This window comes from Macaca mulatta, chromosome 8, assembly GCF_049350105.2.
Source record: "Macaca mulatta isolate MMU2019108-1 chromosome 8, T2T-MMU8v2.0, whole genome shotgun sequence".
Classification (NCBI taxonomy): domain Eukaryota; kingdom Metazoa; phylum Chordata; class Mammalia; order Primates; family Cercopithecidae; genus Macaca; species Macaca mulatta.
In genome coordinates this window covers 143,743,079-143,764,825 of record NC_133413.1, presented here as the reverse complement: position 1 = coordinate 143,764,825, position 21,747 = coordinate 143,743,079, and positions in this window count along the sequence as shown.

Below are 21,747 nucleotides of genomic sequence, written 5' to 3'. Positions count from 1 at the left end.
TTCATTTACCCAACTAACATTTATTGAGTTAACGGCCCATTTATGTGCCAGGAAGCACACTAAGTGCTAGGAACAGAGTAGTAAATACAACCAGGGGATGGGATGATCAGTGATTTTTTTTATCAGACTATTTTTTTGAGCAGTTTTAAGTCCACAGCAAAACTGAGAGGAAGGCACAGAGATTTCGCATATACTACCTGCCCCTACACATGCATAGCCTCCCCTATGATCAACATCTCCCATCAGAGGATACATTGTGACAGCTGATGATCTTACAGAGACGCATCATCATCACCAAAGACCACCATTTACATTAGGGTTCACTCTTGGTGCTGCACATTGCATGGGTTTTGACAAATGTATAATGACATGGATCCAGCGTTAGAGTGTCACGCAGAGTTTCACCGTCCTAAGCATCCTCTGCTGTCTGCTTATTCCTCCCTCCTCCGCTCTCGCCCCTGGAAACCACTGATCTTTTTACTGTCACTAGTTTTGCCTTTTTCAAAATGCCATATAGTTGGAGGCATACGGTATGTAGCCTTTTCAGATTGCTTTCACTTAGTAATATGCATTTCAGTTTCCTCCATATATTTTCATGGCTTGATAGCTCATTTCTTTTTAGTGCTGCATAATATCCCACTGTCTAGATGAGCCACATTCTATTTATTCATTCACCCCCTAAAGGACATCTTAGTTGCCTCCAAGTTTTGGCAATTACGTGCAAAGCTGCTACAAGCAACTGCACGCAGGTTTTCATGTGGACATTTGTTTTCAATCCTTTGGGTAAACACCAAGGAGCACAATTTCTGGGTAGTGTGGTGTATTAGTTCATTTTCGCACTGCTATCAATACCTAAGATTGGGTAATCTGTTAATAAAAAGAAAAAAGGTTTAATTGGCTCACAGTTCTGCAGGCTGTTCAGGAATCATAGCGGCTTCTACTGGGGAGACCTCAGGAAACTTTTACTCACCTTTGCTGGCAAAGGGAGAGCCAGCATTTCACATGGCCAGTGCAAGAGGAAGGGAGGTGCCAAACAGTTTTAAACAATCAGATCTCATGAGAACTCACTATCGTGACAACAGCACCAAAGGGGGATGGTGTTAAACCACAAGAAATTGCCTCCATGATCCAGTCACCTCCCACCTGGCCCCAGCATTGAGGTTACATTTCAACATGAGATTTGGGTAGGGACACAGATCCAAACCATATCATATGGTAAACCCATGTCCAGTTTTGTAAGAAACTGCCACACTGTCTTCCAACATAGCTGTACTATTTTGCATTCTTACCAACTGATATGGTTTGGCTCTGTGTCCCCACCCAAGTCTCCTCTCCAGTTGTAATTCCCACGTGTCAGGGGAGGGAATGGGTGGGAGGTGATTGGATCATGGTGGCAGTTTACCCCACGCTGTTCTCGTGATGATAAGTGAATTCTCACGAGATCTGACGGTTTTAAAGTGTGGCACTTCCTCATTCTCCCACATACCCCCTCCTGCTGCCTTGTGAAAAAGTGCTTGCTTTCCCTTCGCCTTCCACCATGATAGTAAGTTTTCTGAGGCCTCCTAGCCACACTTCTGGTAAACCTGCAGAACTGTGAGTCAATTAAACCTCTTTCCTTTATAATTACCCAGTCTCAGGTGGTATTCTATTTATTTATTTATTTATCTGAGACAGAGTTTCACTCTGTTGCCGGGGTTAGAGTGCAGTGGCATGATCCTTGCTCACTGCAACTTCCGCCTCCCAGGTTCCAGCAATTCTGCCTCAGCCTCCCAATTAGCTGGGCTTACAGGCACCTGCCATCACGCTCAGCTAATTTTTTGTATTTTTAGTAGAGACGCAGTTTCACTATGTTGGCCAGGCTGATTTAGAACTTCTGACCTCAGGCGATCCACCTGCCTTGGCCTCCCAGTGTGGTGGGATTACAGGTGTGAGCCACTGTGCCCAGCCTCAGGTGGTATTCTTTATAGTGTAAGAACAGACTAATACACCAGCAACAAATGAGAGTTCATTTTGCTCCACACATCCTCTCCAGAATCTGGTGTTGCCAGTGTTTTGGATTTTGGCCATTCTAATAGTGACATCTCATTAGACTTTAGTTTGCAAGTCTCTAATGACTTATGATGTTGAGCACTTTTTATATGCTTATTTGCCATCTGTGTGTCTCCTTTGGTGAGGTATTTGTTCAGGCCTTTTGCCCATTATTGTGTTGTTTCTTTATTAAATGTTAAGAGTTCTTTGAATATTTTGGATAACAGTCCTTTATCAGACATGTCTTTTGTAAATATTTTCTCCCAGCCTGTGGCTTTTCTTCTCATTCTTATAATGATAGGTGATTTTAAATTTCTTCTTCTTGATTATCTCATTTTAATAATTGTTTTGCAATATGTGTGCATCACTTGATTATTGATTATTAATCTCTTTAAAAAGCATTTAAAAGTTGAGCTCAAAGCCCGGAAAGGGAAGCTTTATATGTATGCCATTTAATAATGTTTACATTAACCCTGTGAGGCAAACATATACTACTCTCGTGTGTGTGTGTGTGTGTGCACGCGCACACACGTATGTATGTGTGGGCACATGTGCATGCATGCACAGTTGCGGAAAACCAGAGTCTAGAGAGGAAAAGTACCTGGCTCAAGGTCACACAGCTCGGAAGGGCCACTGGTAGATTTGAATGTGGCCCTGTCTGACTCTAGAACTTGCAGCACTTGTTTTACACAGGAGGTCACTCGCAGAGGAGACAGGGCTCTGCTGGCCCCTCTGTGGCACAAGCTGCCCCTTCTAGGGCTCTGCGTCCACCACGACCAGCCTGGCATTGTCGTGCCTCTTGCATCTCATCACTTTCTTCTCAGCTCTAACTCCTAGAAATGCTTCCAGATTCTTTGCAGTGACAAGCCCAGCTTCAAATCACTGATGACTGTCTGCAGGATGAAAGGGGAAGCTAGGCGGGGTGGAGGAGAAGCAGACAGGAATGGCCAGCACAAAAAATAGGCCAGGAAGCCCCTCCCCGCCCTGCTTGGGACAGTTCTCCCTGCTATTTCTGCCAACAGCCGGGCTAGACCGGCCTGCAGCAGGCAAACCTGCTCATCACCTTGCTCATGGCCTTGAGCTGAGCTTAATGTGCCTCACCTGAGACCTCAGCTGTGCTAGCCAGATATTGTGACTTAGCAGACAATGTTCTCCTCGCTTGACACCTCTGTAAAGCCCTAGCCCAGGGCCTGGTCCCTAGTAGACCCTGAATGCATGTCAGATGCACGACACTCGGTGATTGACTGGCCTCACAGATGCTTCCTCACCTCCTTCCATGGGTGCCACGTTATTACGTTGCATCGTTGCTTTCTTGTTGCCACCCTTTCATTCATTCATTGAACAGAAAGGTATGGAGCACCTGCTATATGCCAGGCACAATTCTAGGCTCCAAAGGTTCAACGGTGAACAAGAAAGTCCAAAACATTCCTTCTCTCGTGGAACTTAGTTTCCAATGGAAGAAGATAGCCTTTAAGCAGAATAAATTTGTATCTTACATAAAGCCGCATATGAAACCCTAATCAGTGCCACAAAGGAAGAGAAATGGGAGAGAAGAACAGGGCATGAGGTGTGTGGGAGGTTTGCAATTTTAAATAAGTAGTTCCTTTAAATAAGTTTTTTTTTTATACTGTTACCCAATAAAGCAGCTTTTAAGCCTTCTTCAAAGTTAATCGTATGTCAGTTTTTTACAAGCAGAATCACCTGACACTTTTTGTTTGTTTTCCCTTTAGGGTTTTTGTCCCTCTCTTAAAGCAAGTGTTCAGAGTCATGAGCAGATGGAAGATACAGGCGGAGGCGTCTTACCTGTCACCGTTGGTATGTCTGTTTGAAACCTGCGACAAGGTATGTTTGGTGTCCTTGGTTGGCTGGGAGGCTGCAGCTGCGGCTTGGAGTTAAACAGGGGGCCTCGGGCCACCAAGGGCAGAGCCATGTGGAAACCCTGTGCCCTGGAGCCTCCTGTCTGCAGTCTCTGTGTCCTCCTGTTGGGTCACCGGCCCTGGGCAGCAGCCTGTGGCACCACAGGGGACTCCTCCCACAGACCCCGCCTGCTCCTCATCATGCACCTTTGCCTCCAGCAACGTTCTGCATGGGCCTTCTTGTTCCTCCACCTGGCAGTGCGGCTGCCGCCTGAGAATTCTGGGCTGTATCCCTTCCCCTACTTGTGCTGCGGCAGCATCTTTGCACAGCCTGGCTTTGCAGCCAAGTCCTCCAACTAGTCATTCTGTTTTTCCCTCTCTGTGACCAGTGCCTGGCTATTAAGCAGTCTCCTACCGCACACCCCCGTCCTGAGCTCACCCCAGCTGTCCCTCCCCAGGCCTCAGCAGAGCCCTCTCCTAAAGCTCCCATGGTCCCAGCTCAACACCTCCCAGTGGCTTCCCAGTGCTCAGAGACTCAGGCATCACCCAAGGCGCTCAGTGACAGCAGCGTTGCTGACTCTGCAAGCTCCACACACCACTCAAAGGCCATTCACATAGTAACAAAGGTTGGAGTCCAGTCCCAGACCCTCAAATGCAAACCCCAGCTCTGCTGATTTCTAACCAGGCAGCAGTGGGCAAGGAATTCGGCTTGTCTGTGTCCCCTCATCTTAGAACTTTAACACTGGTGTCCTTTTCCCCTAGGGAAGTGGATGGAATCATTGAGGTAATGTAGGCACAGCACTGGGGGGTGGACCTGCCATGTAAGCACTTGCGACTGTGACTGAAGCACAAAGTGGAAAGGGATTTGGCAGACAGTCAGGGTGGCCAGGTTCTCTGGCGTTGCCACGTCCTGGCTGTGTGTTCTTGGGCCAGTCTCTTGACCTCTCTGAAGTTCAGGTTCTTCTGGAAAGTGGAAATGTGGATCTTGGTGAGTTTTGAGAATCGGAAGAGCAGATGGAGGCTATAAACTGCTCTACAAGTGCTAAAGCATGGTGCAAATGATGCTGTGTGTCTTGAAATATATCAGCTGTAGACAGTATTGATATGTTACATTTAAATTAGAATTAAATCAAATGAGATACTCGGTTTCTTTGTCACATGTCAAGTGCCCCATAGCCACATGTGGCCTGTGACCATCACATTGAAAGAGCACATTCAGCACCTACTCATTCATTCACCACACATTCCTAGGGCAGGGAGTCCATCCCAGTGTCAGCCACAGTGCCCTGGGGACACAGAGAGCCACTGTGCTGTCCTAGGACAACATTATGCCGGTCTCTCTCCCCCACCAGTCACCTCCCTTCCCTGTGCCTCAGTCTTCTCTCCCCTGCTGTAAAATGGGCAAAAGGGGGTAGAGTTTGTCAATGATCTCACTCAGCATGGCTCATGAGAGAGAAATCGCACAGTCTTTGGGGTTAGGCTGAGCTAAGTTTGAATCTCGGTTCCTTGCATAAGTCACAAACCGTCTCTGAGCCTTGGTTTCCCCCCTTGGCCTGGCAGGATTGCAGAGAGGATTGCAGGAGGTAGCTTTTGTGGCACCATCAGCACAGCAAACCACCAGTCCTGCATTTAATGCCTGCAGAGTGAGGTGAGGGTTGAATGGAGGCAGGAGGAACATGTGAGGTCCCCACAAAGAAGAGGAGAGAGATTGGGAGGGAGAAGCAGGGGCGGCTCTGCTGCTGCTGGCTGAGCTGCTGCAGGGGTGCACGTGGCAGGTGGCACGTTCCCTCCACCCACTGGGCTCTGCATCTGGCAAGAGGCGGGACACAGCCCGGACAGCTTAGCTCACGTGTTACTGAGTCACCTCTGGGCCTTGAGGGATTCCTGGGAGGGGCATGAGGCGCTGCACGTCTCCATGTGGGAGGGAGATGGGAGGTGGCTTCCAGCCTCAGCCCTCCCTTGCCTTCAGCCTTCCCACTGCCCTCCTCTTCTCCAGCCTGGAGCAGTGGCCTTGGGATTGTGCCAGGCACTGACAAGCACCCATGGCCTGGGTAAGCCCCAGCGGGGAAAAGACCCTGGTTTCCCAGGCCCCAGCAAAAGGCCCACTTGGGGTTTAGGAGTTGAATCCAGACCCTGCCCCAGCCCTCCTGGAGCCCAGGTCAGTGGAGGAGACAAGCCTATAATTCTACCCCAAGGTGCATGGATGTTAGGTGCCAGGCCCTGCCACCAGCAACAGTATCCCTGGGTGGGACTCTTTGCTCTCTGAGCCACAGCTTGCAGGTGTGAAAAATGGATGTGAACACCTGCTCTGCCCAGTCTCTTCTGGACCTGAGGACATGTGCTGTACAGATGGCAGGGCCTCCGTGAAGTCAGAAGCTGAGGCTCAGAGGAGGCTAACAACTGCAGCGGGCCAGCCTGGAGCAGGGAGGGCACCAGATTCTCGCTGGGGAGAAGCCTGGCTTTGCCATTCAGAGGATTTGGACGCTGGAGGACTTGGGACCTCATTTAATACCCCCGGCTTAGTTTGCTTCTCCCTCTTAAGCCAAAGTGTGTGCTGAAGGTGAGGGGAGAGGATGGCTGTGAGCAGCAGGGGCTTCCTGGGTGCCCAGGTGATCTGGCTTCCCCCTTACATGGCAGGTGCCTGGGTAATCTATGGAGTCATATGGTTTCGTACCTGGCTACTGTGTGTCTCCCATCTGGACCGTCAGCTGCCTGAGGGCAGGGGCCTTGAGGCCCCATTTGCAGCTGTATCCCCAATTCCTGAGCCCTCAGGAAATGTTTGTTGAATGAATAAAAGGGAGTGAATGGCAAAAGGCATGCCGAGAGTAGGCACAACCTCACCTCGCTGCCCCAGGAGGTCTTGTGTTTCCATAGGGGCAGTAACAAGGGTTGCTGTGAGACCTCAGCTGGGCATCAGATCCCAAGGAGGTGGGTGACAGCAGAAGGTGAGTGAGAGCAGGCGAGTGACAGCAGAGGTGAGTGAGGGAGCGGAAGTTTCTAGCAGCCCAAAAGCACTGAAAAAGAGAAGAGACTCATGTTTTCTCCCCAGGAGGCCCCAAAGAGTAACTGTGACGTCAGGTGGGGCGGTGCTGGTGAGGGACCCACCCGTGACTGCAGAGCAGGACACTGGGCCAGCTCAAAGCGTCGGAGCTGAGGAAGGGCATGGTAGACAGGCTTGGGTCTGGCTACATGACTCCGCCTGTGCTCTGCACCTCACCACATGGGCCTTGGTTTCCTCCTCTGTCAAATGAGTGAAGATTGAGATGAATGGATATTATTAGGGAACAGAGAAGACAGCTAATTGGGTTCAAATGGCAGAGTTTTGGTGCCATGAATTATCCCTGTTATTGCTGTTTAATTGAGGAATGACTCACCCAGAGAGAAAAATGCAGTGTGTACATCTTAAGTGGACCTGTGAGAATTTTTTAGATATATACACGTCATGAAGCCACCGCTGAAGTCAAGACAGAGAACGTTCCCCAGCTTCGCAGACTCCTGGTGCCCCTTCCTGGTCAATATACAGCCCTTCTCTGAAAAGCAGCCCCAACCTGTCCTTCCATGAGCTTGTTTTGCCTGATCTTGAACTTCCTACGGAAGGAATCCCACAATGCCTGTGCGTCTTTTGTGTCTTCTGCCTTCTTTTTCACCAGCCCATCTCCCACACCCTCTTTCTTTGGTAAAGGGGCTTTGTTTGCCTTTGGGTCCTGCCCCTCCTTCATACTCAGTCCATCTAGTTTGGGGGACTCTCTATGTCCCCCAGCCCCATCTCCAGAGATGCACATGTGAACCAGCCTGGTGTATGAGCTTCCCACAGCTGCAGTAAAAATTGCCACAAAATTAGCGGCTTACTATACCACCAGTGTATTTTCTTTTCTTTTCTTTTCTTTTCTTTTCTTTTCTTTTCTTTTCTTTTCTTTTTTTTTTTTTTCCAAGACGAGTCTTGCTCTGTCACCCAGGCTGGAGCACAGTGGCATGATCTCAGCTCACTGCAGCCTCCGCCTCCCGGGCTCAAGTGATTCTCCTGTCTCAGCCTCCCGAGTAGCTGGGACTACAGGTATGCCAACAGTGTATTTTCTCACAGCTCCAGACTTCAGAAGTTTGAAATGGGTTTTGCTGGATCAAGAGGTGTCAGCAAGGCCAAACTCCCTCTTGGAAGTTCTAGGAGAGAATCATTTATTCGCCCTTCCCAGCTTCTAGAGGCTGCTTGCATTCCTTGCTAGAGCCGTTTCCTCCATCTTCAAACCATGGCTCCAACTATGTTTCCAAGGCCACCTCTTCTCTCTCAACTTCCCCTGATAAGGACTATTGTGATTATACCAGGGCCACCCAGACAGCTGGGGAGAACGTCCCCATCTCAGGATCTTCAATTTAAATCTATCTGTAAAGACTCTTTTGCCATAGAAGGTAACACATTCCTAGGTTTCAGGGATTAGGATATGGACATAGGGGAAGGGGATGGTGTGTAGACATTATTCAGCCAGTGAGTGCATCTGGCCATTGGGAACATTCCATCCCCTGGTCATCGTGACTGACTCTAATTGAACCATGACCCAAACCAGTCCAGTGAGAGCTGCCTCAAGGGCTTTTGCTGAAACTCTATAGTAAGCAGTAAATGGGTAGGGTACAAGCCTGATGCTGCTGTAGGACCAAACCTTAATTATTGCTTGGGAAGTTTGCCTGACGTTGAAGACAACATAAAAGAGAGTAGAGCCATGGCCCGTAGACATGGCTACATGCATGAGCACATGTGTGCACACACAGGCACACACATGCACGCACACACACGCACATGCACGTGCACGCATGTGCACACACACACACATGCTATTCTGATGACAATGTCTAAATATCTGAATCCAGCCCTGCCTGAAACTCGCAGCCCTTCAGAATTTTGGGCCACATGAGCCAGAGTATTTTCCTTGTATCTTACGTCCATTTGAGTTGAGTTTCTGACATTTGCAACAGAAAGAGACCTTACAAACACATACCTATGATTCTTTTCCCCCAGAGACTCTGGAATTCAAAATGAGAACTTCTCAGACTGTGGCACTAGCCACATCATCTCTGACGCTCAGAACTTTCTGCCATGCAGTTTTAGGCTCCCTGGTTTGTGGATTTCTCCTCCACACTCCCCACCGCCAGAGCTCCTCCCTGCTCCACAGGTCACCGGATCACCCAACAAATCCCATCCGTTGCGCAAGTCCTGGCAAGAGGAGCTGCACGTCCCCAGGCTGCATCCACACACCTCTGAGCTGTCAGCATGCTGCTCGCAGGAAGAGAGCTACCATTGTCCTAACACCCTCCCACTCTGTGCCCCAAACCCTGCTTCCATCATTTCATTTAACCCTGACAAGGTCCCTCTGGCTTGGGAATTACTAGTCCTGTTTCAGGGTGGAAGAAATAGGGGCTCAAAGGTCCTAGTAGCCTGCTTACAGTCACACAGCCAGCTGGTGCCAAAGCCAGCCTCAGAATCTGATCTGGCCCACAGCTGGGCTGCCCATCACGTGTGGTACCAGATCCTAGGCAGGTGCAGGTTTCCACCAGTAAAGAGCCTGCTGGAAATAGCTTCTTCATGGCCGACCTGCATCAGCCACACAAGAGCCTCTCTGTGGGCCTGGAACAGGGGCACCTAGAAACAAGGCCCTGGGAAGCCAGAGCTGAGCTGGAGAAAGAGCTGCCCAGGAAGGCACATTTGAACCTCAGTCAACCCTGTTTTCACTGTGCATTTTATACACATTAAGCTTCCTCCTTCCTTTCTGCTCTTCTTCTTCTGCTCTTTCTCCTCTCTCCCTCTTCCTCCTCTTCCTTTCTCTCTTTTCCTCCTTCCTCCTCCTCCTCCTTCCTCTTCTCTTCTCTCTGCCCTCTCCCCAACTTTCCCAGGCTATGGAAATCCCCTGCCCCTCTCCCTCAGCATGTTCCCCTCCTGCCTATGCCCCCAACCTGTGGTTTGGAAACTGTCAGCCTCAACCTAGTTGTGGCTAGGGAAAGTGTGGCTAATAGAAAGAGAAATGGTTTTTTAAATGTTTTAAAGTGAGGGCAGCCCACTAGGGAGATGAGGCAGAAACCTAAATGACTGTGACCCAGGGCAGAGCGCGATAAGGTCCGGGAGATAACAGACTTGCCTCTCAAGCCGAGGTCTTGGACTTTGGGCAGCTCCAGGTCAGGGGAATGGAATGGAGACATAAACAGATAATTAACAGTAGTTTTCCAAAAGGCTGTAATAGAGCCATGTGCAAGGTCTGCGGGAGCTGAGGGGAAACCTAAAACTCTGCCAGGGCCCACGGGAAGCCCTCTCAGAGAGGGTCCTGTGAACTGGGGCCTGCAGGAAATGCTGGCGCTTGAACAGCCAGGAAGGACACTCCAGGAGCAGCAGCTTGGGATGCACGGATGTGTCTAGAAATGGCCCAGGCACCACGTCTGTGGAATCGAGAGGCTTGGACTTCATACTTTTTGCAGCTCCATACTTTCTGGGTGGCCCTGGACACACTACCTCTGTGTCTATACAATTGGGGAGGATAATAGCCCCCTCAAAGCTACTGCTGTAATAAGGGCATGGGGGCTGAGTGTGAGACGGGCGCGCGTGCAGGTGAACGGGTGGCCACAAAAGTGTCTACATTTTCTTTTTCTTTTTTTTTTTTTTTGAGACGGAGTCTCGCTTTGTCACCCAGGCTGGAGTGCAGTGGCCGGATCTCAGCTCACTGCAAGCTCCGCCTCCCGGGTTTACGCCATTCTCCTGCCTCAGCCTCCCGAGTAGCTGGGACTACAGGCGCCCACCACCTCGCCCGGCTAGTTTTTTGTATTTTTAGTAGAGACGGGGTTTCACCATATTAGCCAGGATGGTCTCGATCTCCTGACCTCGTGATCTGCCCGTCTCGGCCTCCCAAAGTGCTGGGATTACAGGCTTGAGCCACCGCGCCCGGCTAAAGTGTCTACATTTTCAACGGGACCAGCTGTCTCCCTGCAAAGGAGCGAGGTGCTAACACCAGGGCCTCCTGGGCCGTGGGATGCCAGCAGAGATACCCTATAATGTCAGAACTTTCCAGAGCTCTCAGACCTCTTCATGTCTGAAGGAATACGACAGCTAGCATTTATTGAGCACTTCCAGTATACGAGGAGCTTTGTGTACCTTATCTCTGACACTCACAGTAACTGAATTCTCACTTTGTAGGTGAGGCACAGAGACAAGCTATGTTTCCCAGGTTGCACAGCTGGCGAGAGACAGAGCTGGGAATGGAAGCCAGCCCCGTCTGTGCCTGGCACCCAGGGGCACTCAGCGAATGTTTACAGACGGATTGGCAGTGAATAAACAAGGAGGTAGACACAGAATTCAGGCATGAGACCCTATGAGGTTGGAGACTGGAGGTTGACTGGTCTCGATTCTCCCTGACCAGCTCTATCTTTCCACGGTCGATCCTTGATTACCTTTAGTGATAGGAGACTCAGTCTGGAAACGTGACTACCAGGCCTGGTGGGACCTGAGGGACCTTGGGAAAGGTCCCTTTCCTTTCCCATCTGAGGCATTGTGGTGTAGATCACTCCAGTTATCGGGCCCTGCCCTGTTGGAATCTGGGTGTGAGCAAACACGTTATTGTGGGCAGGGTACCTGTGGTGGAGGTTATCAAGTCAGCAGCCTGCTTTGGCCCTGGAAAGTGGGTCATGGGAGGAAGGAGAAAGTGCCTTTTGTTATCTTGCAGGTAGGGTGGAGCAGGGAGGGGAGGGTGCAAAGTGCTGAGAGGCGGGTGCAGGGCACTCATGTGCAGTCTGAGGAGCATGCAGAGGGGCCTCCGCTGGGTGCTCAGGTGGCCAAAGACTTGGGGTTGGGGGATGGTTCAGGGAAAGCTGCCCCTGTCTCTGCCTGGCATGGAAAATTCTATAAGCTCCCTGCTATAGACAGGATGCCAACTTCCTCGCCTCTCTTCCGCCCCTTCTGCCCCTTCCCTTCTTACTTTCTTACTCTGGCAAAACCGAAATTCTGTGCCTCTTTACCCCCCACACCACAGGCATGGGACTTCCTGTTCCCACTCCAGCTGTTGGGCTGCCTGGGACACGTCCTGTCCCCTTCTGCCCTGGTTAGTCCTCCTCTGCCTGCCACTTCCTCCAGGAAGGAACCCGGGCCACCTCTGAGCCTCCCCATCTCCTTGGGCCTCCGTCTGTCAGAAATTTGGCTCCCTGCAACTGAACTGACGTGTGTGTGATGTCTCCCTCCCTGTGGGCTGCATCTGTCTTACTAGGGGTGGGGCTGGGCTGCCACAGTTCTCTCTGAATGACCAGTCCCTAGGCCAGTGCTCAGGAACCACTGCCAAAGTAACCCATGGACACAGAGAGCAGGGGGCCTCCACGGCTCCCACTGGGGAAGTGGTCCCTTCACCACAGGGACCAAGACATGCGTGTCCAAGAACCATGGAGTCTCCATGCAGACTGTGGGATCTGGCCTCAGCTGGCCCATATGGCATGAGAATAAAACCAGCAGGGGAATCACCAAGTTCAGGGAGCCTGTGCCAGTTTCCTGGGCTTTCCTGGCAGTGCTGTGTTTCTTGTTTAAGGCTCGAGTTTAAGGCCCAACAGCTGTGAAGTGGGAGGAAGTTGAAACCAGCTTGGCAGAGGAGATTCTACATTGCCATGGGGCAAGGGGAAGCCTCATGATGGGGACGCCTTGGACTCAACCCTTGCCCATTTGCCTGTGGCTGCTGGGCAGAATGGGACCCAGGGGACATTGCTGAACATATAGCATCAAGGAAGTTGTGCTTTATGCTGCCGTCAAATTATAACTAGTTATATCGAAGTCTTTTATAATCAAAATTACCCTTGGGAAGCTTGTAAATTGCCCATGCCACACAGTTGGGGGAAACCACACCATGCAGGGATTGCCCATGTCTGTTCTTATTGCCTCATGACTACCTCTCTGGGCCAAGTTGTCATCTTCCCAAGCCTGGGGTACTGCAGTCACCTCATATTTTGAGTCTTCCTGCCTCTTCCCTTTTGTCTATTTCCTGGTTGTAGCATGGAAATTCCCATATACCAGGAATCCTTTTCATCCTGCACAAACTGGGTCAGCTGGTCACTCTACACCACATCTTCTCAGGTTTAAAACCAAGTCCTTTCGTAGCCCCTATGACCCCATATGCACCAATACCATCAATGCCCCATGGCCAACCTAGACTCTCTCCAACCTCATCTCCACACCTTTGGCCTCACATCTTCTGCTCCAGCCCCACTGGACTCTGTGCTGGTCCTCGGTTATGCCAAGTATGTTTCTGACTCAGGGCCTTTTGCACTTGCTATTCCCTTTGCCAAGAATTTTGTTACTTTTTGAGATGGAGTCTTGCTCTGTTGCCCAGGCTGGAGTGCAGTGGTACAATCTTGGCTCACTGCAACCTCTGCCTGCTGGGTTCAAGCGATTCTCCTGCCTCAGCCTCCCACATAGTTGGGACTACAGGTGCATACCACCACACCCAGCTAATTTTTTTTTTGTTGTATTTGTTTAGTAGAGATGAGGTGTCACCATGTTGGCCAGGCTGGTCTTGAAATCCTGACCTCAAGTGATCTGCCCGCTTTAGCCTCCCAAAGTGCTGGGATTACAGGCCTGAGCCACCATGCCCAGCCTGCCTAGAATTATTTCCTCCCACATATCCATATTGCTGTCTCCTTTATTTTTTTCTGGCCTTGCCTTATGTGCACCTTTATCAGTGAGACCTCTCCTATATAAGAGTCCCCCTCCCTGTGAAGGGTAGTTTCCAACAGTAGCTGCCTCAAACACCTTCCCTCCTTGTATGTGTATGCCACTCCTTATAGCAAAAGGCAGCAAGGTTTTTCCCACCCTTTGACTCTGGGCTAGATTTTGACTCCATCTACCAGTACACATGGTGGAAATAACACTGTACCTGCCCATGTCTCATATTGAGAGCTTTCCCTTCCTCCCTCTTGAAATCCAGCTTCCATGTAAGAAATCTGCCACTCCTGAGACCACCGTGCTGTGAGGAAGCCCCAGCAAGCCTGGTGGAGAAGCCACTTGAAAAGAGATGCCCAAGAACCCCCAACTGTTCTAGCTATCTCAGATTAGGTGCCAGACAAGTGAGAGGACATGCCCACTCAGTTGGTGCAGCACCAGCAGGCTCCACATGGAGCAGAAGAACCACTCAGCTGAGCCCAGCCCAGATGACAGAATTGCAGAAAATAATAAATTGGTGTTGTTTTAAATGATTACATTTGGGGTTTGTTATGTGGCAATGGATCACTGAAACCTCCCTTCAACCTGAGTCATCAGATCTCCCTTAGTCTGCTTTATTTTTCTTCTAACTAACTTCCAACTAACAAGCCATTTAGTTCCTTCTTTATTCCTTGTGTTTCTTGGCTCCCCCTGTTAGAATCTGTGCTCCCTAAGGACAGGGTCTTTGCCACTTTGTTCCACCTATACCAGAGCCTGGCTCATCCTTGATATCCAATACATATTTACTGAAGAAGTGTTCAATGGCTCTGCACAGTTATACACAATACATAGCAAAAATGGTTTATGCCACATTTTATCAAAATATGCTTGGCTAAATCCTGGCGCGGCACTGGTGTTGTGAAAGGTCCCACACAATGGGAGCACTTGGGAACTGAGGGAACAGGCTCTCATCTCTGTTTCACACCCACTGGGGGTACACTCTCATGGAGGGAAGGAAGAGCAAGCAAAACTACCCACATGATTCAAGTGGCAAGTGTGGATTATTTTCTCTTATTTTCTTCTATAGAGCAGGTACTGTTTAGGTTATTTTAATGTATGTACAATGTGTCTTTATTCTACATATGCAGATGAAAATATAGATAAGAACTTTATATGCCTAGATATTGTACCCATCCAGCCTTCTTCCTTGGAGATTTCCTTTACTTCCAGCTTCCCTGGGTTCTTCAGTGGTAATTGTCTTCCAGGCCTGCTGGGAGGGCCAAGCTTGATGTTGATGAAAGAACTGGAGCTCCCCAATCACATGCATCACCTGGCAGCTTGTTAAAAATGCAGCTGCCCAGGGCCCACCCCCTAAACATTCTGGTTTTGTATTTCTGGGGTGGAACCTGGGAATCTGAATTTTGGACATATTCTAGGTGTTATTTCAGAGCAGTAGACTTTCAGGGGATGGGTGTTCTCTCATGAATTCTAACTGTGCTTGGTGATGCTTTCATTCATTTTCTAGAGCTGCTGTAACAAACTACTACAAACTGTGTGGCTTAAAACTGCAGAAATGTATTCTCTCACAGTTCTGGAGGCTAGAAGTTTAGAAATCAATTTCACTGTGCCAAAATCAAGGTGGCTTCAGGGCTGTGCTCCCTGCAGAGGGTCTAGGGCAGAATCTGTTCCTGGCCTCTTGCAGCTTCTTGTGGCTGCTGGCACTCTATGGCATGTGGCCGCAGCACTCTGATCCCTCTGATGTGTGGCCACATCATCTTTTCTTCTCTGCCAAATCCCCTTTGCATTATAAGGACACTTGTGATGACAATTAGGGCACACTTGAATAATCCAGAATGATCTGTCCATCACAAAGTTCTTAGCTTGGCCACATCTGCAAAATCCCTTTTGCCATATAAAGTATCATTCACATGTTTAAGGGCTTAAGACCCAGATTATCTTTGAGGCCATTACTTGGCCTAATACGACTCTTCCCCATTCCTCAGGAAGAACAATGGCTCAGAGAAGCTAAGTGACTTTCCCAAGGCCACACAGCTATACAGAGACCCAGTTTGAATTCACCTTCATCTACACCACAATCAATTCAAATGTGACTGAATTTATAACCCCAAGGTATTTTTGTGCAAGATTTCAAAGATCATGCAAGCTGTATATAGTGATGGGATAATTCACAGTAAAGGCTGATCAAGATCATGCATTATCAGGAAATAAAAGATATTTTCATTTTCAATAAAAGAATATGGACACCAAAAGTAGTTACCCACCCACCCTCAAAAATAAAAATCATCATCATTACAAAGGGACTAATGCTTCCTACCCTTGGATGAAGTGAAGGATCATATTCAGACCAGTGTGCATGTAGCAGACTCTTGAGAAAGAGATGCCTATCTCCAGGGTTCACATTTCACCCAATTCTTGCAGGGCCATGTGAAGTTAGAGCTAATTTCAGTAATCACCCCATCTTAATAACATGTTCTACAATCTTGGGCAGTGACTCAGAGGAGCAGCCAAAACTAAACAAATAAATAAATGATAAAAAAGAGAAAGAGAAAAAAGCAGAAGGCTAATATACTAGCACCACTGCCCACCCCAATCAGCTCTACCTTCAAGGAAGTTAAAAAAGGTGAGATAGCCCCCTCCATAATACTGAAGGAGGCTAAGGATTTCTGTGCCCACTTAAGACCATCTATGGTTTTCATTTTAACTTGATTTTGTCTACATAAAAATGCTGAGGGACAGATGTGTTGGTGGCATGCATGGTTTTCTGAGCCTGGCAGTCTCCAGGGCACATGGTAACTAACTTGAGCATGTATCTTCTATGTTCCAGAACTTACTATAATATCTCACAAAAGCTACAATGATTTTAGCTACAAGAAACAGCATATACATACAACAACCAGACTAAATGATTAAGGGAATTTGTTGATGTAAGATCTGAAAATCTTGGCAGTTAGAAAAGGCTTCAGGAAAGGCTTGATTCAGCATCTCCATGGCTATCAACAAGGCCCAGTTTCTTCCATGTATGTCTCCATCCTTCCCTCCACTGTGTTGGCTTCATCCACAGGCTCATTCCTCTCTCATCACAAAGTGGCTGCCAGCAGCAGTCTGGGCTGCATTCTTCATCTTTCACATCCAGTGCGGATGAAGCATTATCGTCATCTGAGGTAATACCCAAGGCTGTTCCCTCATGCCAAGGAAATCAAGGATGTGGACACACAAGGAGTGAGGTTAAGAGCAGATGTTTAATAGGTGAAAGAAAGAGAAAAGCTCTCTCTACTGCAGAGAGTGGGGCTCCCAAGTGGGTCTTCCAGTCTGTGGCAAACTGCAGGAGGTTTTACAGATGAGCTTGAGGAGGTGGTGTCTGATTTACATAGGACACAAAGGATTGGTTGTACCAGGCAGGCTATTTGCATGGCAAGGGAAGAACTGGTTTGGACTAGGTGTGCCATTTGCATAGCTTGTGAAGAAGCTGGCTGCCCCACCCTAATCTTTTATTATGCAGATGGGTTCTCTATCTGGCTGATGCCATGTTGCCTGCTTCTTCACTGTGCACGTGGAGCCTGAGGAGAATGTTTCAAGGAAGAGGGAACAAGCAAGTCAGCATCTGGAGGAACAGGGATGTGAATAGGGATGCAGGGAATCGAAGAATTATTCTGTCTTATCCCAATAAAGGGTCATTCGGGGTATTAACCTATAAACACAGGCAATTAAATGGATGCATATACATACATAAATAAATACAGAAAACCCACCTATATAATTAAGGGCAGACCACCTTTGTAGAAGGAAGTTAAATTATAGCTCCAGATAACCACCTGGAATATCTTTTTTCCTCCTCCCTTCTTTTTGACATTGCTGTTTAAACCTGTCTTCCTTCCCCTCCCCCTACAGAGAAACTTGCTGTGGAGTGAATCTTCACAGAACAATTGGTGATCAATTATCAAAGAGTTGACACTGAGGGCCAGTAGGACGGAGGCTCCATTTCAGAGGCAGTGTGGCAAGCACTTGTGGGTGCTAAGTGTTTATATCTGGCTCAGTTTTTGTGCACCCAGCACTCAACATTTCAATGCATACCTTTGCACACCTCCTGTTCACTATGGCTCGTCTTTCAGCTCACTGACCAATAGCCGAAACCTAATACTTTAAGGGAGAAGAAGAACTAAACCTAGATAATGAGTGGGGGCTTTACAAAATTCCTGATGTTTCAACCCTACCACAAACAAATTAAATTTGTTTTTCTGGCAAAAAGGCTGGAACATCACTATTAAGAGCCTCCCCTATCTTCATCCTCACCCCTCCTGTGATTCTGCTGAAAAGTTAGAATTGAGAATAATGGATCTAATTCTAGAAGGTTTGCAGAGAATTTTGATGGGGTAAAATAATTGTCCACAAGGAAATATCTGTATCTCTTCAATAAACAAAGGAGGGAGGCAAGATGATGGAGTAGGACACCTTAGAGAGAATGACTACACAAAACTTAATCTAAAAGAATGAAGTAAAAGAGAATAGATTGCATTCATTAAATGGCTGGGGTTTAGCTGAATACAAGACTGCCAATAATAAAGATCACACATCCCAACCTCCATTGCAGCCATCTAAGGCCATGGGATGGTTTTGGTCTGTGGTTTGTGAGCAGAAGTGAGGTGCACAGCTTCCAGGGTGAGCCCTAAAAGGGAAAGGATGTCCTCTTCACACTCCTTTCCTGTTTCTCTCCTCACAGAGGCAGCACTGTGTTGCATGGCTCCAGAGAGCACCACTCTCCTTGTGTTCCATGCAACATGCCCACGAGTTATGCATTGGGGCACCTGGCTGTAAATCATCGCCAACCCTGTGAATGAAGCAACACCCCAGGGAGGGTGGAGAAGTACAGAGGAAGGAGCCAGGGCCCCGATGAAACAAACATTTCTTCCAGAAATTTCCCAAGCCCAGACCATTGCATGAAAAGAGATATAAAATACTCTTTTGTTTCCATCACATTGTTTTTGGTCTCAGTTGGAGCAGCCGACCCTATATTGCAACAATTAGACTCAATCACCCTCATTATTAGGAAAGTCAGCTCTGCAGCAATTCTTCCCTTAAACACCACAGGGTGTTTTGGGCGTTAAAGGAAAAACCTGAGAAAAACCTTACATTTAGAAAAACTAAATGTAACAGAATTTAATTGAGTGAAAAATGGTTCTTGAATTGGGCAATCCCCAAAACAGGATAGGTTCAGGGAGGCTTCCAGGCTACCGCGTGGTCGAGGATGATTTATGGGCAGAAAAAAAGAGAGTGACATATAGAAAATGGAGGTAAGGTACAGAAACAGCTGGATGGGTTCTAGCTTGGCATTTGACTTGTTTGAACATGGTTTGAACAGTTGGCCGTCTTTGATTGGCCGAAACCCAGAGATTGGTACTAGAGTTGGTTATAGCCTGTTAACACATCCAGTTAGGTGATAGTTCACTATATAGGAAGAAACATTTAAACTAAACTGAATTTAACATGGGTAAGATGAGGCCTTTTGTTAAAGGGCCATGAGGTTGAAGGCAACTTTCACCTCCAGAGCCCCTGCCTTCTGTGCCTGGATGCCCAGAGGGTCATCAGCCTGTGACGTCACATAGGATATCATCCATCCTCCTCTGAGAACCCTAGCAGGGTAAAGATATGGCAAAACCCAGACTGCTGTATTCATCGCTGTATACCTAGAGTCCATCACTATACTAGCACACAGTAGGGCTCAGAGGTGCTGCTTGCTCAGTAAAGGACTGAATGAACACATTGATGGCTATAGCCAGTGAGTGATGCACCAGGCGGGTGCTCGCGTTCCTCCATGCTTTGGCTCCATCCAACCTATCTGCTTCCTCTACAACGTCTTCTTCCTGTGTGGACCAACAGCAGCAACAGCGCCTGGGGACTTGTTAGAATGCAAACTCACAGGCTGCTCTCCAGACTGCCCAAGTTGGGAGCTCTGGTGCTGGCACAGGGTGCAGTAGTCTATGTTTTAATGCACCCACCAGGTGATTCCAATGCTCACTTGAGTTTGAGAGCCACTGCTCCCCATGACTGTTTCACAAATTGCACAGCACAGCCATTTCTTTGTTGTTCCCTCTGCCTGGGATGCCTTTCTCCATATCTCTGCCGGTAGCAGCCTCACTCATGTTTGGGGGACTCTGAACATACCATCTCCTCCAGAAAGTATCCCCAGAGCCCCACAATCTGGAGGAATAACTCCCTGGGGATACTCAGAGGCTGTGCTTGTCTCTTCAATCTCTGGTTTATTCAGGCCAGAGCTTCCTGCCTCCCCAGCTGGGATGTGAGCTCCTTTCCGCAGTACCAGGTTTTCCTCAACTCCCCAGCTCCTGGCTCCATCGGGCCAAACTTACAATGGTATTCAATAAAATGCTGTTGGTTTGAATAATACCACAGAGCATCAATCTAGTCCACGCCTAGATATAGATTCACAAAGAAGAAAGCCAGGTGGCACACAGCGATTTTTGTCACATTCTCAAGAGCAACCTCTTACAAACGCACATCTCTACTCAAATGCATTTCTGAAAAAGAAACAGATAAAATTACGCCTAACAGTGAGGAAAGGAAAAAAATTAACATAAATCAAGCATTGCCCATCTGTCAGCACTGTCTTTGCTTTTTTCTGTCTTATTATTCCTCACCACTCAAGTGGATACGTGTAATTATTCCTCTTGAAGACGGTAATACTCAGAGATGATAAGTGACTCGCCTGATGTCACACAGCCTAAACCCAGGCACCTGTCATTGTAATGCTCTTCCAACATGCCAGTTCATGTAAAAGGAATGGATACAGTAAGATGAGGGGGAAAAAAAGGCTTTTGGGAGGCCAGGGCGGGCGGATCACAAGGTCAGGAGATCAAGACCATCCTGGCTAATGTGGTGAAACCCCATCTCTATTAAAAACACAAAAAAATTAGCCAGGTGTGGTGGCGGGCGCCTGTAGTCCCAGCTACTCGGGAGGCTGAAGCAGGAGAATGGCGTGAACCCAGGAGGTGGAGCTTGCAGTGAGCCAAGATTGTGCCACTCACTCCAGCCTGGGAGACAGCGAGACTCCGTCTCAGAAAAAAAAAAAAAAAAAAAAAAAAAAAAAAAAAAAAAAAAAGCTTTGCAGGAATTGACTTTTTCTACCCTTGTTTATGTCATTCCCAAACTACCATCTCTTTTACAAAGGGGCAGTTTCTGCCAATGGGAGGCGTAATGTGTAGCCGTTGCTGAGGCTAACAGAAATGTTTGTCATTCCATAGGCTGTTTACTGGGTTGGGCCTTATCGGGTTAGACTCCAACCCGGTTTAAAAGTGAGAGTCACAAAACAAATGCTGGTGAACAGTCTGTTACTCACTTGGCATTAAGTAAATTCCAGTAACATTATAAACAGCCCAGGGGCAGACAGCCCGGGGGAAAGGACATGGACCCAGGCAATGCCTGCCCCTGAGTCTGTATTTCTGAATTCTCATATAAACACTCCAAGCTCATGGGTTGTGCTGTGTCATAAACTAAATGGTCAAATCTAGCGTTTACACATGTCTGCCAACTCACCTGGGTTGAAAATCCACTCACAATGCCGTTCTTGCATTGTTCAGAACTTCAGTTTTCTGACTGGGCAGCTGTGATGACAGTAACAGGGTCTACCTCTGGGTGGCTGTGAGGATTTGGGATATGCATTAATGTACCTGTTCCACTGCCTGCCTTGGGGCAAACTCGGTGAATCTTCACTGCTGATGTCCATCCAGTGCCCAGTCTGAGCTAGGGTTTTTACACATGCTGCTTCCAAATTCTCATAGCAAAACCAAGGCTGAAATGTGATTCCAGAGGCTCAGGGAGAGAACACAGAGGCAAAGCTGGCAGGTAATCGCGCCTCTTCTGACTTCACGCCACTGCTCCTTCTCTTCCAGACAAGGTCTTCAGGCCTGGTGAGGGTTGGTGTCATTTGTGGGACAAAAGAGCCCAAATCAAGCTGAGTTGAAGCAATAAATACCCTATCCTGCTTCCAGATCAAAGTCCTTATTTAAAATGCATATGCCATGCGTAGTAGGGCAAAGCCCGCCACCTCCAATGCCTCCCCTGTTCCCCTAGCAGTGCTGTGAGAGAGGTGGCAGATGTGGCATGGTGGCCCACATACACATTTGCAAGCTTGAGTTCTGATGTCAGCTCTGCTCCTTATCTTCTGTATATCCTTAGGCAAATGTC